The following is a 21394-nucleotide window of genomic DNA, read 5'->3' as shown; positions in this document are numbered from 1 at the left end:
AATCTACTTTCAGAAAATTGATAAATAAAAATGGTTCAGACAGTTTGATGGTTCCCTGCATGGACAGTTTTTGTTATTTAAATCTTGATTTAAACCAGATAAATAAAGATGAGGAGGCTTCCTGATTGAGCCTGAATCATTCCTTATTTGAACTCCTCTGCCTTTTCTATCATCTTTTATTCTTTAAATAAAACCTTTAAATCTAATATTTGACCCACAGATTAAGATGATCTGACTGTCTGACTGAATGGTTCAGCTGCATTGTTCATACATGTCCAACTCACCAACTCATTGCAATCGTTGGCTCTTTGGAGGATTCGTATTGAGTTCAAGGGGAGCTGGTGTGTATTACACACACATTTCTGCTGTGTGGTTTTGCATTTAGCTGCTGCTATTTTAACGCTCGTCTTCAGAGATATAAACAGAGTGTGGTGTCAACCAGAGCTGGAACATTCAGAGGAACGAACCACTGTGACGTTGACAGCAGTTGGTATTTTTGATCATTCGCACTTTGAAGTCCAAGCCGATGCTGTGATTGTTGCTCTGTATTTGCTTCTGGGATTTGCCATGTTTGCCTTTGTTGAAGCCGCTGCTCTGCTGTTAGTAAGCTGGGGAAATAATACACAGGGGACAGAAGCATTTCTTTTTAAAATAGGTCATAATGTTGCTGTGTTTTTCTTAAAAGCTGCACAACTCAAAGAACCTTCAGTTGTTTTTTATAACTAGAAATTTTACACAGCTGAGTTTTTGGTCTGCTTTCCAGCATGTGTTCCTTCTCTGTCTAAAGGTTTTGTCTCACATACAAACCAATAAAACCCAATGGGATAAAATGTAGATTCCTGAAAACTTTCGTGTCGACTGATTCATCCAGTTTTCTCTCATAAAACCCAAAGATGCGACCAGATGAACTGCACTAAACTGGTTTAGATAATTTTATATTTCCTGATGTACGTTCTGATTCCTCTTCATGTTCCAAACAGTTATGGAGAACTGCAGGGTTTGTGCCTCCAACATGCTGCCAATCAGTGACATGTTTAGAATTAGATTTCATTCTTATGCTGATAATATTCTACTATTTTGACCAAATAAAGAAAGAAGAAACGCATTAAAATATACTGACATCTATTAATAATTTAAAACTAAATCTTCTTTTAGTGATAAGGCTCTTAGTTGGAGTGACTTGCATTTATTTCTCTAAACGTTTACAACAATTTTCAGCTTTACGACGTTTTGTGAGGAAATGAACAGAGCTTCTAAACAAATACAGAATTATTTTTGCTTCTGTTTCTTAATGTTTCCACAGAAAGTATCCCTGGGTAAGTGCCTCAAAACTGGTACCATGTATTAACATGTTATTAACAGAATTTCAAATCAATAACCAGTGACGCCATATTTTTATAAAAATAGTTCACAGCTGGATAAAGAGCAGAAAACAGAACCTTCAGCTCTGTGTGTGATCGTCCCTGAAACAGGCCGTCCTGACCCAAATGTCTCCAGCCACCTTCCTCTGACTCACCATGCTTGAATCTAAATGTACATTTTAAAGTTAACAATGTGCAATCAGCGAGCCGTCGGCATGCTGACTGATTGCTGCAGGTCAGACGGAGCGCTGGCAGAGAGACGAAGGCAGAAATAATGAGAGGAGTGTGTTCTGCTCTCATGTCGCCCGCTGTGTCGTTAGCTGGTGATTACAACCGTAATGACCCTGTAACTCCAACACCTGTCAACTTTACATTCACTGCTTTTCATTATGCTGCTTGTTTCTCCTTCGGCTCGTCCTGCAGGCTTGAATCAGAGTGAGGGACGCTGAGGGTCTCGTTCCACTAAGGATGCTTCAGGAGGTCCTGCAGGTGTTTTGTGATCCTTGAACCAAATGACCTGGACTTTGATTTCTCAGCTGATCAGCACTGGTTACAGAGGTCACCAGTTCAGCTCCTACTTCAAACAAATGACCTCACAAATCTGCAACTGGGTGGAATAAAAACTCACAACCTGTCAACCTGCTGACACCCAGCAGGTAAAGATGTGTAAAAATAAATCAATCTACTGAAGCAGCTTATGTGCATGCGGACAATTTTAGGAAAATCCATCCAAAAAAATCCATCCTTTATTTTGAGTATATTTTGTTAGTGTGGAGAAAAATCCCTCGTTAAGGAATGATGATCAAGTTTTCATTTGATTTTACAATTTGTCCTAAAGGAAGTAAAAACCTTTAAAGAACCCCAGAAGAAGAAAAATACATACATAAATAAATATTACTGATGTATCGCTACAGTTTAAAGCAGGGGTGTCAAACTCATTTTCACCGAGGGCCACTGCAGCATATTGGCCCCCCTCAATGGGCCACATTTACGGTACAAATCAGGAGTGCATCCCTGCTAAAACACCCCAGACAAAAGGTTGACTTCCCTCATTCAGTTCTGTAGAGGCTTATAATGAGTCAATGGTCCAGGTGTGTCAGAGAAGGAATGCATCTAAAGCTGCAGATGGTAGCTCTGGAAAACTACTTGGGCAGCCCTAGCATAAATGTATAAAAATACAATGTTAAAAATAAATTAAACACCTCATATTGTTAAATAACTGATTTTATGTATTGAAGTTTTAAATATTACATTTGAGTTTCCATGGATGTAAAATTACTGCTCAGTTTAAAAATTACAATATTTAAATCAGTGATTAAAGGTAAACAAACAGATAATAAAAACAATCACATGGGCAGACATTATAGACTTTACGCAAAGATTTAGTCTCAGAGGCAACTGAAATCAATTAATTAGAAAAACCCTTTCTGAATATCATCTCATGGTCTCTGAACTAAATGCGTCTTTCTGACCAGGAGCTGACAGCGAGTTGAAGAGTTATGGACCGGACGCTTTGGAGCGTCTGGTTAGGAAGCGCCTTACAAACCTTTGGTTGAAATGGCGCGTTAAATTCAAGTCTTTAGTTTTCTCTACAGACCAGAGAAAACTAAAGAGAATGCAACGTTGTGTTAATCCATTTCAGGAGCCGGCAGTTTATCTTGAGGAAATAAATGACGATGCAAAAGTTAATTAGACTGTAACATGCGCAGTCCGCTGCTCAACCACTGCGGACGAGGCTCCGCCGCTGTAAAGAATTAGAAACCGCTGGAAGTAACTCATCCAGCGGATTTAACAAATGGAGCCTTCTGGGTGGAAGTTACCCAGGAGAGCGGCGCTCTGGAGGAGCTGCAGACGTAACATCTGTCCGGTAAGGAGAAGCGAAACCACGCAAAAAAAAAAATGTAGATGCATTTAACTGCTTAATCTGTGATGGGATCTGGATTCACGGTGAATATTAACTGAACCACATGAAATGCGACTAAATAGCCGATGTTAGTATGATTGTAATTTCACGGATAAAAATAGTACAGGACAGATTTTTTAATGTTGTCGGTCAAGATAACGGATAACAAAAAAGTCTAGCGCCACCTGCCGCCCTGACACCAACTCACACATCTTCATTCTCAGTCTTACTTGTAAATTGATTTTTCTTTTCTTGGCCGTTTTGATGTTAGCTTGTCGAAGTCTCAGTTTTATTCGCTGGGAAAATCAATAAGCAGCTTGAGGTGACTCTGCTGCTCTCTAGTGGCGAGAAGCCGTAATGTTGGCTGGTAACAATCGGAATGCATTATGGGAGATGTAGTTTATAGTCAATTCGTGCTCAAAACTTATTTTAAGTCAATCATCGGCCTATAAAATGCTGGGGGGCCAAATGTGGCCCGCGGGCCTTGAGTATTACGCCACAGAACTGCCAATTGGTAATTGAAGTAAAGTAGCTTCGATTTCAAAGAAGCCGACATTGAAGTCGATTAGCAAGTGAACCATCACCAAAGAGGAAGGCTCTTGTTGTCTCACTGCACCCCAAGAGATGCATAACCTACAAAAACCATTTCTGTCTGGTTTTGAACCAGAGACCTTTTGCATGTAAAGCAAACGTGATAACCACTACACTACAGGAACTGAACTTCTCTGCTTTGTTTCAGTTTGAGGTTCCAAAGTTGATGATGTGAGATGCAACGCATGAAAATTTCAACTGAGGTTTGCACTCAGATGCCTGGATTCAGATAACAGACCATGACACCACAGAACCTTGTTGACCTTTAGTAAACACCTGTGATGTATAGAACATGCAAAATCTGGTTTCGAACCAGAGACCTTTCGCATGTAAAGCAAACGTGATAACCACTACGCTACAGGAACTCTTGCCGTTTGCAGTGTTCCTGGTAGATGATCCACATTTTGTTAGTGACTAATGTCAACAATGGGCATGGAACAATGTCAAATACTTAAACCACAGATCCTCTCAGAGAGCACAGTAACTTGGTGAACAAACTGTCAGACTTATACTTGTGCCTAATTTCACATTACAGTCCATAAACTAACCCTGGGATCAAAAAATGTATTGAAAATGTCATTAGCAGAGACAACACTTTACAATTAATAATGGTTCAAAAATAAAATCAACACTTCAAAATAAAGGGTTCAAAAATAAAATCAACACTTTACAATTAAAAAATGGTTAAAAAAATAAAATTAAAAATGGTTCAAAAATAAAATCAACACTTTACAATTAAAAAAGTGTAAAATGTATTTTTGAACCATTTTTAATGGTTCAAAAATACAATCAACAGTTCAAAATGTATAATGGTAACTGTTTCTGTCTGTTCAGTCCATAAACTAAGCCTGGGATCAAAATATGTATTGAACATGTCATTAGCAGAGACAAATGTTTCTACAGAGACTTGGCTAAATGGCTATAAAATAAAATCAATACTTACAAATAAAAAATGGTTAGGAAGCGCATTACAAACTTTTGGTTGAAATGGAGCGTTAAATTCAAGTCTCCATTACAGACCAGAGAAAACTAAAGAGAATGCAACGTTGTGTTAATCCATTTCAGGAGCCGGCAGTTTATCTTGAGGAAATAAATGACGATGCAAAAGTTAATTAGACTGTAACATGCGCAGTCCGCTGCTCAACCACTGCAGACGAGGCTCCGCCGCTGTAAAGAATTAGAAACCGCTGGAAGTAACTCATCCAGCGGATTTAACAAATGGAGCCTTCTGGGTGGAAGTTACCCAGGAGAGCGGCGCTCTGGAGGAGCTGCAGACGTAACATCTGTCCGGTAAGGAGAAGCGAAACCACGCAAAAAAAAAAAGAAAAAAAATCCTGGTAGAAGCGCACACCGGACCGCACAGGGTAAAACACTCAGAGTTCAGTTGATCTGTTTGGATCAGACAGATCCAACTGACTGATGAATTAGCGCAGATTTTTCTGCAGATGGGAACCAGGAGGAAGTTGTTCAGACCCCAGCGGGTGAAGTGATGCTAATTTAAGTAAATTCGCTTAATTTAATTTATTAAAAGTTACTGGGGCCTCAGTCAGTGGTTTTTGTCACTACGAGAAAAATGTAGATGCATTTAACTGCTTAATCTGTGATGGGATCTGGATTCACGGTGAATATTAACTAAACCGCATAAAATGCGACTAAATAGCCGATGTTAATATGATTGTAATTTCACGGATAAAAATAGTACATGACCGATTTTTTTTATGTTGTCGTCAAGATAACGGATAACAAAAAAAGTCTAGCGCCACCTGCCGCCCTGACACCAACTCACAGCTTGAGGTGACTCTGCTGCTCTCTAGTGGCAAGAAGCCGTAATGTTGGCTGGTAACAATCGGAATGCATTGTGGGAGATGTAGTTTGTAGTCAATTCGTGCTCAAAACCTATTTTAAGTCAATCATCGGCCTATAAGATGCTGGGGCGGGCCACATAAAATGACATGGCGGGCCACATGTGGCCCGCCATATGTGTCAAACCATAAGTTTGACACATATGGTTTAAAGGTTTATTATTTTTACTGCAAAGAAAATAAAGCACAACAAAACGCTGAAGTGATCAATTAAAGTCAAATGAACTTTAAAGTTTCTTTAACTTAAAACCCAAACTGCACCATCCAGATGAGTCACATTCAGGTTCAGACCTTTAATCCTCAGCTTTGCTCAGAATCTGCTAAACTTGGGTTAAAACTCGACTCTCGACTCGGAGCGTCTGCAGATGTGAAAGGTTCAATATTCACACATTTCTTTAACTTTCCTACAAAAACTCAGCAGTGCAACATTTCTGCGTATTTAAACGAAGGCTGCACAATATTAGAAAATCATACAAAGGTGATAATATGAATAAATATTACAATGACAACATGAGCTGAAATATCTTTCTCCTCAGTGTTTCAGTCTCTCTGTGACCTTTAACCTTCTGGATGATGTCATTAGTGTCCGGTGAGACTGTGTCCAACTGGTGAAATGTTGCTTGAAAAATACACGTTCATAACACCTGGAATATATTAGCCAATAATTATTGCTCCCCAACAGTCCTTTGCATTATTATTATTGCACACCAATAATAAGACACACTCACAGCTGCATAGATCACTGTGCATCATCAGCACATCTCTTTCCATATGTAGTTTAAAAAAAGAGTTTGTAAATCAAACTTTGAAGAAAATCTGTAGGATTGTAGCTACATATTTAATTTATTTGGTGAACATAGATAATGTTTATTAAAAGTCAATGAATGTAAAAAGGAAAAGCAAAATTAAAGATTATAAAACATATTGTTAATGTTGACCAACCATTGCTTATTGACACAGAGCAGTTAGAAAATGAATACAGGACAAAAAAATTACAATATGTATCAAATGTTTATGTTCCAGAACTGATTTCTAGTTGGTTTTCTGTATTATTCTGTAAATAAATGATTCCATCACTACCAAGGAGAAACGTTACTAAGTTTATACAAGTTATATCAGAATCTGTGCAAAAGGTTTAATAGGAAAACATAATAGAAACTGAGATCAATGTGTGAAACTTGAGGAGCAAAACCAAAAGTTTTCATGTTGGTTGAAAATCACCGTTTGGTTGAAGTTCCTGTTCCAGTGAACGTCTCACTGAATGTTTATCGTCACAAAGAGCTTCTGGAAATTAAGCTCCCATCTTTTCATTGATGTCGGAGCTAATGCAGCTCCGTGTGTTTGGGTGAGCAGGACCACTGATTTGTTTGCTTGTTTTGAATTTGCATAGCTGCACTAATTTTCTGTCTCATTTTAAAACATCTCAATTACGCCTCCAAACACCTGCGTCGCCCCCCTCTGCATGCGGCGGATGATGTTATGATGTTATGCAGGATCCATTATCCCGCTGGCGGCTCCAGGAACACTGAGGCAGGGCTTAGTGCCAACATGTCAGCTATCTGTGTGAGGAGCTCAGTGGGAAAAACATTCAGACCTGAGAACAGGAATCATTTTAATGCAGATCTCTCCAAAGTCACAATGTAATAGAACCACAATGAGAAACAACTTTTTGTTCTGAAGGACAGCAGAGCTCCTTCACAAGCAGCCGACCTTCTGGAGAGGCGACACAAACACACCCTGACGTGATGACAGAGGAGGGGAGGCGACTCGCAGGCAAAGTCACTTCACAGCAACGTTCCCATTAGCAAACAGGGATCCACTGGAAACATTAAGGAAATTGGCTGCAAGGTTGTTCACAGCTGGTCCACTGTGATCGGAAATGAGTTCTACAAACAGCATTAAGAAAGTCAAGCCAGTGCATGTGTGTTTAGGAGCGAGTCTCCTGCCTTCCTGAGTCCTCACCATGTCTCAGTGGAAGACGGCCCAAACCGGGTTCTACAGAAGTCAGACGGAGCTGAGAACAATAAATGATGGAAGGAGATGCAGAGATGATGTTTCTGCTTTTCGAGCCTCAATAAAAATAATTCCTTTCAAACTATATAATAAGTTTGCAGCGTTGGACACATTGTGGAGGATTATCCGTCTCCATGCTGAGTTCTTGATCAGCGAGTGGAATTCATGAGTTTGATCATTAATACCAAAATACAGCTGGTCCATTTCTCATGCTACCTTTAGGAGCTAGCAGGACAAAATGGCATCAAACTAAAGTTTTCCATTGTCTTTGTTAGCTTGTATTTAAACTACGCCTTAAAGAGGGCGTTCCTTTAGCTTTGGCTTTACAACCAGCTGGAAGAGTCAGAAGGAAAACAGAATAAACTCAGTAAACAGTTGGCTATGCTAACACTCAGGAACGAACCGTAACATCGGTTTGACTGGAAATCACTGACATGTTCAGAACAATATTGTTTTTGGCATAAAACTTCAACTTGCATCAAGAAAACATGAGACAAGAAAATTAGTAAATATAGTTAAAAAAACATGCAGCAACTTTGATCCTCATTTGATCCTAATCAGAAATTTAACAAGTTTCTCTGTTTTCTGTGTTTGTTTTATTTTTCTGCTGTTTAATTTTATAATTTGTTTTTGATTCAGTTCATTTTTATTTGTCATTCCGGCCTCCATTCACTTTTATTTGCTCCTGGTTTCCTGGGTCTGGAACCAGACCTGGTACCTGGTCCGGTACCTGGTCTGGTACCCGGTCTGGTACCGGGTCCGGTACCTGGTCCGGTACCTGGTCTGGTACCAGACCTGGTACCTGGTCCGGTACCTGGTCTGGTACCTGGTCTGGAACCAGACCAGGTACCAGGTCCGGTACCTGGTCCGGTACCTGGTCTGGTACCCGGTCTGGTACCCGGTCTGGTACCAGGACAGGTACCGGGTCCGGTACCCGGTCTGGTACCCGGTCTGGAACCAGACCTGGTACCTGGTCTGGTACCTGGTCCGGTACCCGGTCCGGTACCTGGTCTGGTACCAGGACAGGTACCGGGTCCGGTACCCGGTCCGGTACCTGGTCTGGTACCTGGTCCGGTACCTGGTCCGGTACCTGGTCTGGTACCAGGTCTGGTACCTGGTCTGGTACCAGGACAGGTACCTGGTCCGGTACCTGGTCTGGTTCCAGACCTGGTACCTGGTCTGGTACCTGGTCCGGTACCTGGTCCGGTACCTGGTCTGGTACCAGGACAGGTACCGGGTCCGGTACCCGGTCCGGTACCTGGTCTGGTACCTGGTCCGGTACCTGGTCCGGTACCTGGTCTGGTACCAGACCTGGTACCTGGTCTGGTACCAGACCTGGTACCTGGTCCGGTACCTGGTCCGGTACCTGGTCTGGTACCAGGACAGGTACCGGGTCCGGTACCCGGTCCGGTACCTGGTCTGGTACCTGGTCCGGTACCTGGTCCGGTACCTGGTCTGGTACCAGACCTGGTACCTGGTCCGGTACCTGGTCTGGTACCTGGTCTGGTACCTGGTCTGGTACCTGGTCCGGTACCTGGTCCGGTACCTGGTCTGGTACCAGACCTGGTACCTGGTCCGGTACCTGGTCTGGTACCTGGTCTGGTACCTGGTCCGGTACCTGGTCCGGTACCTGGTCTGGTACCAGACCTGGTACCTGGTCTGGTACCAGACCTGGTACCTGGTCTGGTACCTGGTCCGGTACCTGGTCCGGTACCTGGTCCGGTACCTGGTCTGGTACCAGGACAGGTACCGGGTCCGGTACCTGGTCTGGTACGGGTCTGGTACCGGCCCGCGGTCCTCTCTGTCAGAACCCCGTTCTGTTGCTTCATGTCTCCGTTCCTCTGGAGCAGATAGGATGGAATAAAGTATCACAATGTTTTTTAAATCAGCTGCAAAGAGGAGAAAATTTTGTCCTGACATTTTTTGCCTTTAGATTAAAATATCTGAACTTCTGAAAAGTTAAACTGATGATGCGAAATAATAAATAAAAAGAAAAAAAATGCAGTTTATCTGTGATTAATGCCAAACAGGAAACTGGAGGAAGTGAGGCATTTAGGTTGGCAGTCACCAGATAATGAGAATCAAAGATATTTTATGTTTTCATATTTGCATATTAATCCAGTTATGGTTCTGTTGAGCAGCTGAAGATGATCTTCTGTTACGATGTTTCCAGGACCGTTGAGGTGATTCTGCAGATGAAGCTACTTCAGGTAAATGACAGACGTTTCTCTCTCCTCCTCTCCCTCCTTCCATCTCGTCTCTATTTGTCTTTTTCTCTGATGAACCGTTTCACTTCCCTGACCTCAGCTGTGAAACCATCCTTTTAAATCCTTCAGTCTTTTCTCTGTTTTCTCTCTCTCACTTCATCCCTTCCTTCTCCCTGCCGGATGACTTTGAGTTTGTCGTTATACCTCCTCCTCTCCTCCCTCCAGGCCTAACAAGCGCCTTGCTCCCTTCGTTTCACACCTCCTCTTCTCTCGTTTCCCCTGTTGTTCCCTCTGCCTTTGTTCTTCATCTCCCTCTTTCAATTAGCTGCTCTGCCCAGCGCCTGGCAGGCTGGCCAGCGGTGTGGGCAGTCTGCGGCCGGACCAGGTGTTCTACCTGCTTCCTTCTGAAAGGAACAGCTGCTAATGGGGATCAGGAAGATTCAGGGACAAATGAGGAACAGAATCTGAGTCAGTCAGAGCAGCAGGTGGGGGAGGGGGGTCACCCTGTCAGTCAGAAACATCACAGCTTTAGAGGTATTGGCTGTTAAGCATCGCTAAATATGAAGAGATGAACTACAGCAGCAGAGGACCAAACTAGGAGCCAATCAGCAGAGAACAGGGACTCATTACAGGATAACAATAAGAGATTCAAAACGAACCAGCCTGAGTCGGCTTCTTTCTCTTTTGGTACCATCAGTCTAATTTATATTCCAAAAGTTTTATTAACTCTGCAACAATAAGAAATAATAAATTTGGACTAAACCTGTTTAAATGAGAAACTGTCAGATTATTGGAGGGAAACCTTCAGTAGTTCTTCATTCAGGGTTTAGACTCCAGTTTTTATTAAAATAAACTATCTGGTTTTCTGATCACAAATGAAAAGCTCATTTTGTGTTTTTTTTCTCACCTCAGTTGTTCAGATTCAAGTTTTATCCACATTTTTCACATTAGTTTTTTTTATTCCATTTGGGTCTCAGCTGATTCTAGAAACAGTTAAAAACACACCAGCTGTTTTCTGGCAGCAATTTAATGTTTTTTAGGTGTCTAGAAAATGAACCATTTTAAAACCTCCTGATTGTTAAGTCACAGTCTACAGGCACTGCCCCGTTACCTAGCAACCCTGAGCCAAACCCGTCACCTAGCAACCCGAGATAAACCCGTCACCTAGCAACCCGAGATAAACCCGTCACCTAGCAACCCGAGATAAACCCGTCACCTAGCAACCCTGAGCCAAACCCGTTACCTAGCAACCCCATAGAAATCTTCTGCTGAAAGTGAATTCATAGCACCTGATTCATTCCGTCTGATTTTAAATCATTGTAACTGGCTGCACAGTGTCCCTCCTGCAGAAACGTGGGGCCGGGCCCCTCCTGGCCCTCCCATGAAGAGCCCCTGGCTGACAGACGAAGTGCATCTGGAAACCTGATAGAAACTCCTTCCAGCGCCTCCTAAAGCCTCCGGCTGAGTCTCACGTTTCCTCCCTGCGATTCTCTCTGATTCTGCTGGACTATTGAATAAATGATGAAACCAGATATGACTCTGCATTCACTCCAGTATTTAGTTTCTCTTCCTCTTACAGCCGATGTTGCTGCCTTTCAGCTCTCATTCTGAATAAATGATGAGATTCCAGCGTTTCTCATGCAACCGCCGCTTTTATCTCATTTGTTTCATCTTCTTTTCATCTGATAATTGCTACAAGATCTTTGCACGAATACATGAGCACTAGTCAACCCACTTGGTTGAACAAATAGCAAGAAATATCAAACTGTTCATACGTTATGCTCCTCTTGATCGGGGAACAGAAGTTATGGACGTACGCTTTGATATTTGAAAATGCAACATGGAGAGATCTTGAAACTAATAAATTTACACGTTGGCTCCGCCTCCAAACTTTCACAACAAAAGCTGGAAAATTCATGTATCTGATAAACTCCCATATCGATGGAACTTATAAAGTCATAGCTTTAGTAAATTAAATGTTTGTCTGCAATATGTAAATTATGAATTATGAATATTGAAATAATTAGTCATTAACTTCCTGCATTGCCAGGAATCATTCACATAAGTTGCTTTACATCTGGAAAAATTAATACATTTAAAATCTTTACTTTTATTGTTAACATTTCATTGAAATAATTTTGGCTTCAACACTGCAACTTCTTTATGAAGCAGAAGAGAAACTCTAAAATTAAACTTCTGAAACCTTTATTAAACTCTTTACACTGAGACACACAGGACACACACACACACACACACACACACACACACACACACACACACACACACACACACACACACACACACACACACACACACACAGGGACAATCAACCTGACAGTCATGTTTTTGGACTGTGGGAGGAAACTGGGGTACCCAGAGAAAACCCACCATGCACAGGGAGAACATGCAGACTCCATGCAGAAAGAAGGCCCGGACCTTCTTGCTGCATGGCTGCAGCTCTACCAGCTGTGCCACTGTGCAGCCCTTTAAATATATAAGTTGACAAATTAGCTGTGGCATGTCATGTTTTCTTCTGTTTGAAATCTTTATTGATTTTGGTTGCTAAAACATGACACCCTTTGTTGTACAATATATTAAAAGCATTTTCTTAGTTTACTAGCTGAACTTGTAAGTCACAAATCTGGATCCTTGACTTCACCTGCAGGACTACAGAACGTTAACGTCCTGCCGGCCAAACCGCAGAGGGAAGTCCAGTTCTTATCGCAACTCAAGAATCAACCAGAGGGTGAAGAGCGTTCCAACCTCGTCCTCCTCCCTGCTTCTTTAAGGTCTTTGTTATAGCGCCCCCTTCACTTCCAGAGCGCAATGGTTCATTAATGGTATTGGTGTGGCGGCTGACTCCGCCCCTTCCTTTTTCCCAACATGAAACTGAGATGAACTGACAGTCAGTGGACTGGTTGGGCCCGATCAGGTCCAGAAGTCGTTTTTCAGCATGTTGAGTTTCAGACGTTGTGAAGATGTTAGTGTCTCATGAATGTGATGCATCGGCTGGGTGCAGCTGCGTCTGCTGCTCTGCTCTGGCCTTTCTTTTGTTTTGCAGTTGACATAAATCATAAAACTACCTGAGCAATGCAGCAAACCGTCCTGCAGACGGCGGTTCTGGAACCTGGCTCACCATCTGCACAGGAAGTGGCTGTTCTGGTGGACAACATGGCAGCTGGTTAGCATGTGGCTGTTCCATCCTCCATGTTTCCTCCTGTCTGTTTCAGTAAACATGCAGGTTCTGCACAACCCAAATCACTCTCACTACAAAAGAACTGCCAACTGCAAAACAGATTACAGCGACTGTGTGTGGCTGATAGAACGCCTGCACCAAGTAGTTACAAGTTTCATTACGCTGCATGGAGCATCCAGATCTTCTGCCCTGCTGCAGCTAATGCTGTGGCGCCGCATCAGTAGCCGGGTAGAACCGGGCCACGTTTGGACCTGATAAGGCGAAACTCAATGGAAAGCTGCTGGGATCCTGCAGCTCAGCAGGGTTTGGGATTTTCTCTGGATAAAAGCTTTCAGTTCGGCTCCAGAGACAGAAACATGCTGATTTTAAAGGTTTATTACTGATAACTAAACTCTGAACTCTGACACTAAGAGTCTTAACTTTTTATTTTCACCTATGAAATGTTTTTTTCCTCCTTGCAGGCGAGAACAAGGAGCTGTGAAACCTCTGGAGGACGTTCTGTCAGACTTTATCAGTGCTAATGCAGCACAAAGCCCACAGCCTCGTCTGTCCGTCTGTCTGACTCTTTCTTTCCTCACCTCCAGCTCCATTTCTCCCTCCGTCTCTCTTTCATTCCCTCTTTGTGTTCTTATCTGATGAAGTGAATAATTCATGTCTATTCTTCAAGGAGGCTCTCAGTTCTACCTCCTGGTGTTTTCTTTAAAGCGCTGGGGGTCCAGGTGTGTGAGCCGCGTTCATGTTCTCAGAAAAGGTTCAGTTTCAGATTCCACAGCTTTCATTCATCCAACAAACACAAATAAAATAAAATAAAATAAACCACGGCGAAAAAATACAGTCTCAAAATAAGACAACAGCTCTTTGTTGGTTTTGCTCTGACATCTTTAATTTCCACACCAGTTATACTGGGACCAGTAAACCATGTGAGGGTTTTGATGTCATCCGAATATTCCTGACAAACTACAGATGGGGATGTATGAGATTATGGGTTCAAAGTATTAAAAAAAAATGGAAACAAAATCTAATTAACCGCTTTTATCAAAACAGAAAAATCTTCTGCTCTTCAATGGACAGAACCTGTTTCTCAGTCTACAGACACACCTGCTACCTTTTCACCTGCTGACTGTAGTTTTTCTCTTTGGCCTCCAGCCCGTTTTCTGGAAACACTTTGTTTTTCTGGAGTGAAATGATGAAACAATTGAGCCGTTTTGAAACTGTAACTTTCCAACAGATTGTGATGAACTGCAGGTGAAAACCACTGAACATCTTGGATGTTTGTGTCCTAACTCGTGTTCTCATTGTGAATCTTAAGATGAAAAGTTGATTTTGAGTGTAAAAGAGGAAAGCAGCTCCCTCAAAGCTTCCCAGAGTTTCTCACTCATCAAATAGAAACAGATGAGTTGGAAACTCTTCTTCTGGTTTTGGCTGTCAGCTGCACAGAGGTACAAAGATTATCCATAAATCCTACATGCTCTGGATGTGTGGGCGGGCTGCAGGGACTGTTCTCTTTCTGTTCTCTGGTGTGGGCGGGTTCTGGAAGCATAAAGCATGTAAAAGTGGTGCAGCGTGCGTTCTGTACAATGATCCGGTCTATCAGGACAAACTCAGAGATTCTCACCACAAAGCATGAAATAAGGATCGTCTTTTAGCTGCTAAATGACTTCATATAATGGATCATTTTAATGGGATGCGTTCCAACATCAGAACCCAAAAAGCTTCACATGTATGAATGAGTTTCAGAGGAATCTTGTTGGGTTTGCCTGCTGAGTGGAGGAAGACAGGAGATTCACCGCGTCTCAAGAGTCTCTTCACTTCACGGTTCTGGTGCTAAAAGCTGACAAAAACGATGATACACAGATTCATCTTCAACTTTGATGAAAATCCAACAACATTCAGACATTAATTCACATTTCTTTGTGGCTTATTGGTCTGTTTGGCTTTGTGCTGTGTGAACTCTCAAGCCGCCATGTTGGACTCCAGTTTGCTGCAGCATTGAGAGGTGTACTGGTGGTTTGCTCTGGTAAAAATAAAACAGTGGAGCCTCCAGATCGTTCTTCACAATATGTTCTGCATTTAGGAGACAATGCTGGAAATCACAACACATTCGTCTTTCAGAAGAAATTTATTTAGGATTCTTCACAGGGACTCAACAGTGTCTACATGCAGGATATCTATGGCTGCTCAGATTACATGAAATATTACATTTATAAGGAACTCAGGAGATTTGTCGCCTAAATGCATCCAATCAGCTGATTAACGGTGATTCTGTTACAAATGGAAACCATCGAAACAGAAGCAAAGCAGGAAAGACTTCAACCTCCAGAACAGTCAATAAAATAGTTTCTGGCCATTTTTCCAGAATCTGTTACAAAGTGGAACAACAACAACAAAACCAGCATGACCAGCCAATATACTGGCCAACTTGTGTCTTTTATGTATTTTCATTTTTTCCAACATTTCTGACCTCAACTTTACTAATCCAGCAAACACTTCTGTCTGCAAACACAACAAAACCTGAATTTACCAACCTATATATGTAAACAATAATGGGCTTGATCAAAGTAATAATCTGAGCCTCAATTTTCACTTTTTACCATCACCAGAACGTCACTGTCTGTGTTTTAGCTTAGCATCTCGGCGCCGTCGTCTGTGTCAGATGTGAGTCCATCTGACTGGTCAAGTGTTGTTGCCATGGAGCACATGGACGCCTGCGTTAGAAAAGGAAATCCCAGATATTGTGTCCAAACAGCCCTGAGCTCTGATGATGTTACATAAACAGATCCTGGTTTAATCATGATTTCATTTCCTGTCAAAATAAGATTCAGTGCAGCAGCAGACTGAAGGGCAATAATTACCAATGAAACTTTTATCCACAAATCATTTTTGGTAAACATTAATTGGAGCTTATGATGATAATAAACCATATGAGAGGTGAGATGTTGGTCTGTTTCCCTCCTGATGGACCCGGTTCTACTGGAACCAGAACATCTGCTCCTCCTCCAGCTGCTGTGGTTCTGAGTCAAACCAACCTGTTCCCCTCCTGGCCTGTGGGGGCGCTGCACCAAGAACCACTGAAGGAAACGACAGGAAACCTCTGAAGACACTGAGAGCAACTTCCTTCTTCACCAGATGGAAACAAGATGGAGGATTTTAGCGGTTGGAGGATTTCTCTTTAGTCTAAAGACCAGGAGCCATTTCTGCTGCTAGCGCTAGGCTAACACGTTGGCTTTGGTTGTATTTACCCAGAATGCCCTGCGCTGTAGTCCACTTCCTGCTTTTGGATCTACGTGGAAAACCTTTAGTTGTGTGTACCAATGTGAGGCTACAGGAGTAAAACGTATCCAGCACCAACCAGATGTTTTTAGGATTTATGGATTGTAGTTTTGGTTGTTTGATAATTTAGCAAATGTTTTGACTGCGTTTTTATGCTTCGCTGCATCTTGTGACTAATTACCCCTGCAGTTCTTCGCTCACTTCAGAAGAGTCGTTTCAGCATCCTTAAATGTTTCTGTCCCAAGACGAGGAGAGTTTGTTTCTGTTTCCATCTGCCTCTCTGTCTCCCAGGCACACTTTGGCAAATATAGTCACTGTGTGACTTAAGCAAATGTAATCATCTGCATACATATGGTGCATCACTAGGAATACTAGGAGGCCCACGGCGATCACATCCAGGTCCGGCGTGAAGGAGTGGCTCAGCTCTGCAGATCAGAATCTCAGCCTCTCTGCTCCAGTTCAGCATCCAGTAGAAATGAATATTCATCCCAGCTCAGCCTCTGGTCATGAATATTTATAGTGGTTAACACCAGATATGCAAATGAGCCAGTCAACCCAGATGGCTTCAGATCTCAACATAATGATCACACAGACCTGCACAAAGAGGAAGAACGAACACACACACCGTCAGCCTGAGGAGCTTTTCCTCCTGCAGGGACGAACGTCAGGAAAGAAGCAGAAATCAAACCAGAACAAAGTTTATCTGATTCAGCAACATGTTAATACAGGAATCTCTCAGCAAACACATCTCTCTGATTCTAACACAGACATTCAGGAGGAAAATTCATCCAGGAGAGCCGAGAATCTGTCCCTGATTATTAAGAATTACAGTGAGGCAGAAAAACGCAGATTAATGGAGATTACAGCCACAGTGACAGGCAAATTAAAGGCACAGAGCCTAAACACAGGAGGAGAATCTCACTGCTAGATCACCTTCACCATAAAACATAAGTTAAAATGATAAAATGCAAAGATTCACACAAGTGGCTATTATAATAAGCAAACAGTCCAAATCTTAAAAAAGAGACGCATGAATAAGAATATTCAATTAATTTCATTTAAAATTACAGACTGAGATACTAATCATTTCTGTCTAATTTAAAATAACTAATATTAATTTAAACTCCACTTTCCTTCCACCGTTATGAAATATTCATGTTGTAATAAATGAACACATGCAACTTACATAAGCATTCAGTGGATCAAGAAAAATATTTGAATGATTTTTTGGTCACAGCCAAAACGTTCCTGACATGAAAACGATGAGATTATCTGTCTCATGTCTACCAGCTTTTATTAGGGAACATTTCTCTGTTTATTTCACCAAAAGTTACAGTAAAAGCTTCTACAACTTGTTTCCCACAGCGGCGTCAGACAGCATCTCTAGGCCTCTTTTTGAGAAATATGGTTGAAAATACATGCCCAAAATGAATTGAATGTATCTCAAGAACTACAGAGTTTATTTTAATTGTTTTGGTATCAAAATAAAGGCAAGACTCTAGAGAATATGTTACAGCTCTAAAACCCACCCTGCCTGTTACTGAGGAAAGTGAATTAATATGATACACAGCAGAAATTAAGCAAAATATCTATTTCCGCCAAAAAAAAACCCAGTTCAATATATGAAGATTCCTTTCAAAGCATGTTTACTACATGTTTTGGATGTAGTAAACAACAGTACACAATCTGACCTTTTACTGTGCCAAGTTTCATGGAAAGAAAGTGAATCACATGAGTTTTAGAGAGGTACTACTTGATAAAAATCTAGGCGGACCTTCCAAATTAGCCATTTTGGCACAATTTGTGCCATTTGAACTTTCTCAGTTTTTTTTCTGTAGGTTCTGTTTCAATTATTTATTCTTATAGAATAAATGATTACTTGTCATAGATAAGTAATTACATCTAATAACAATTGTTTTTGGGGGTTCCTTTGAAAAAAAATTTCCTCCTGGAGTCTCTAGTCTGCGCTCTGCGCTCTGCAAGTAAAACCATGCAGTTCTCAATACAGATATGCAAACTTACGCGGGGCGGTTTCTCGGGATCCCATTGGCCAATTTTGATGATTGACACGTCTTTCGAACCGTCAGAGCCAATAGAATCCGAGGGCGTTGACATTAATACGGAAACTAAAGCCATTCACCAATTAGAGGACGGGAAACGCATGTGACGTGCATTGACGGAGTTCGCCTCTACATTTTTATATGGAAGCCCAGGAGGCGGAAGAGGCTCTGGGCAGAGCCGAAAACAGTATGAGATGGATTTAGGGAAAATGGATTATCGAACCAAGTGGAAATATTTAGTCTAATAAGGATTATGACCACGAAACAGCAAAGGTAGGACTGAATTTATGTTTTTCGCTTCGTGAAATTAGCGATTTCTTTTTTTCTTCTTCAGCTGCTGGTTCAGTGAGTTTTGCACGTAGCGTGGTGATTCTGGTATTGTTGGAAACGGCAGAGCTTCGGCTTTACTCTGATTGATAGTTTGTGGGCTTTGGGAATAGTTGCTCTTTCACTGTTGCATTTTTTACCGCGTATGCCTCGTTAGCCTCGTTAGCATCTAATTACGTTTCGTTTTACCAAGCTACTTCGTGTTCAGGCTGGGTGTTGTTGATGTAGAAAATATTGTTTGTATCATTTAGAAGAGCTTTTTCCCGATCTGTGGATATGCAATATGCCTATATTGATAAATGTATAGCATGTTTTTTCAATCGATCTTGTTGCGGCAAGCGCAGAGGACCCAAATTTGGGTCCTCTCGCGACAAACAGGTTAAAGAGATGGAGGAGGCAGACCCACGGCCAGACGTCATGCTTCATGTTCCGGTCAGGAAGAAAACATTTCCAGGTTGTATCAGCAGCTGGAGGTGATGCAGAAAGCTGCAGACTCTCACCTGAATGATAAAACATTAAACCTTCCAACCAAAACCAGCCAACAGCAAACCCTGAGTCCAGGCTGAATGAGGATCATCCCCTTTAATAACATATTTAAGGTTCAAATGTTTCAAATGTCCACAACCAGAGGATTTTTCTGGTCCACAACTGGAGCATCCAGAGAGACAAAGCCTCCCTAACCAGCTTATCATGCAGAGTGAGTGAGTGGTGCAGGTGATCCATATGACACATCCAATACCTCTGCACACATGCAGGAGAGATTAAGGCCAACCAGCTTGTTGTCCGTAAGCTCGACATCACCTGAGATCAGCCACACACACACACACACACACACACACGCACACATGCACACACACACGCACACACACACACACACACACACACACGCACACACACACACACACACACACACACACACACACACACACACACACGCACACACCCCCACACACACACACACACACACACACACACACACACACACGCACACACACACACACTGGCCTGTGTGTGTATCGTCATGGAGTCTGAATCCTTCACTTTACAGGTAAAAGTCCAGTTTGAATCAAAGCAGATGTGGATTCTGGAGGTTAAATCCTTAAAAACTAATGATGTGACTCATCATGTTTCCTCTGTAAGGGGAGGAAAGGAAGCTGAAACATTCTGCATCGATGGAAACAGCAGGAGGGACGCAGACCCACAGCTCAGGGCTGTTCAGTGAAATCAAGCTGTCCATGAAGTTCCCAGCCTTCGTCACACTGTGCTGCAGCAGACGGAGGCAGCTGCAGCAACGTCTGAGATGTTTTATTGTGCAGCCAGAATGAGGTCGAGCTGAGAGACAAAACTCAACTGGGTCTCTGGCTGTGACTCAGAGACAGAGAGACCTGAACGCAGCATGACCCCAGGTCACACAGGATGACCCCAGGTCACACAGGATGACCCCAGGTCACACAGGATGACCCCAGGTCACACAGGATGACCTCAGGTCACACAGGATGACCTCAGGTCACACAGGATGACCTCAGGTCATACAACATTTCAGTCTCGCTGTCAGGAACCAACAAAGATCCTCTGAATGTTTTTAGCGTCAGGTTGTTGAGCCGCTGCAGATCTTTTATCTTCCTGAACTTTGCCGAGTTGAGTCTGTCTGGATGTCCATACCTGTGTCCAGCAGTGATGAAGTCATGGTCCTGGCTGTGCTGAGTCATGGTGAGGGGCTGGTAAATGGCTGAATCATCGCTTTGCTTTCAGGTCCTGCAGGGCCGCTGCAGCAACATGCTAACATGCTAACCGGTCAACTTCCTGCTAAATGTGGAGATTTGTGCCTGCATTAGAGCGTTACACAGAATCTGTTGCTCCTCCAGCAGAGAAACTCAGGATGAGTAACACTGATGTTATCAGAGGGTAACAAGCTGCTGTACAAATCTTGATTAATTTAGATTTTCTTGATTGCGGTCGAACTGAAGCTTTCCTATTGAGGTCAGAATAATTTACCTCTTAAAGCTGTTGAAGCACAAAAAACACAAAACACACATCTAGGGCTGAAACGATTCCTCGAATGATTCGAGTACCTCGATTACTAAAATTCCTCGAGGAAAATTTACCTGCCTCGAAGCTTCGTTAATTTATGTTTTATTAGTTAGCGCACCGTGTTCCGGCCGGGACTTCATTTGCGTTGCACGGAGCTCTCACTTCCGCCTCTGAGTTGTTGACAAAAGCTAAGTCTCAGCGGCATAAAGTCCAATCTTCAAGATTGGCCTGTGGGGATTTTATTGATTGATGATAATGCCCGACTTTTTATCGTTTTTGGGGAACCAATAAGCATCCTTAAAATGACTGGGGGAATGCCTGGAGTACGGCAGCATTTCTCCTCCGGGGCTGCTGGTTGAAAGCGAACGGCGGGAAGAGCGCTGAGGTGAGCGGATAGCCTGAGCAGGGCGGGCGGCTGAGTAGCTGATGCTTACCGTGGAAATGTAGCTTTACCGACGAACCGCACAATAAATTTCATATCCCGGTCTGAAGAAACGGGTGGCGGAGCGCATCGTACATGGCTGGTAGATGAGTTTCTGAGTGTGACCAGTGAAGGTGTCGTAAATATCCCGT

The 21394-nt window shown here is 42.5% G+C and overlaps 1 protein-coding gene across 1 annotated transcript in view; it reads right to left on the bottom strand.

The window, feature by feature from the left end:
• The window catches only part of LOC106932438 (leucine-rich repeat and fibronectin type-III domain-containing protein 5), an 84374-nt gene that overhangs the window by 52228 nt on the left and 10752 nt on the right, over nucleotides 1-21394 (bottom strand). The gene's annotated exons all lie outside the window — the stretch shown is intronic.

The sequence above is a fragment of the Poecilia mexicana genome, unplaced genomic scaffold (genome assembly GCF_051168715.1).
Source record: "Poecilia mexicana isolate PSO_F unplaced genomic scaffold, ASM5116871v1 scaffold_22, whole genome shotgun sequence".
Lineage (NCBI taxonomy): Eukaryota > Metazoa > Chordata > Actinopteri > Cyprinodontiformes > Poeciliidae > Poecilia > Poecilia mexicana.
The sequence above is the reverse complement of the archived record's forward strand: the minus strand, read 5'-3'. Positions and strand labels throughout refer to the sequence as shown.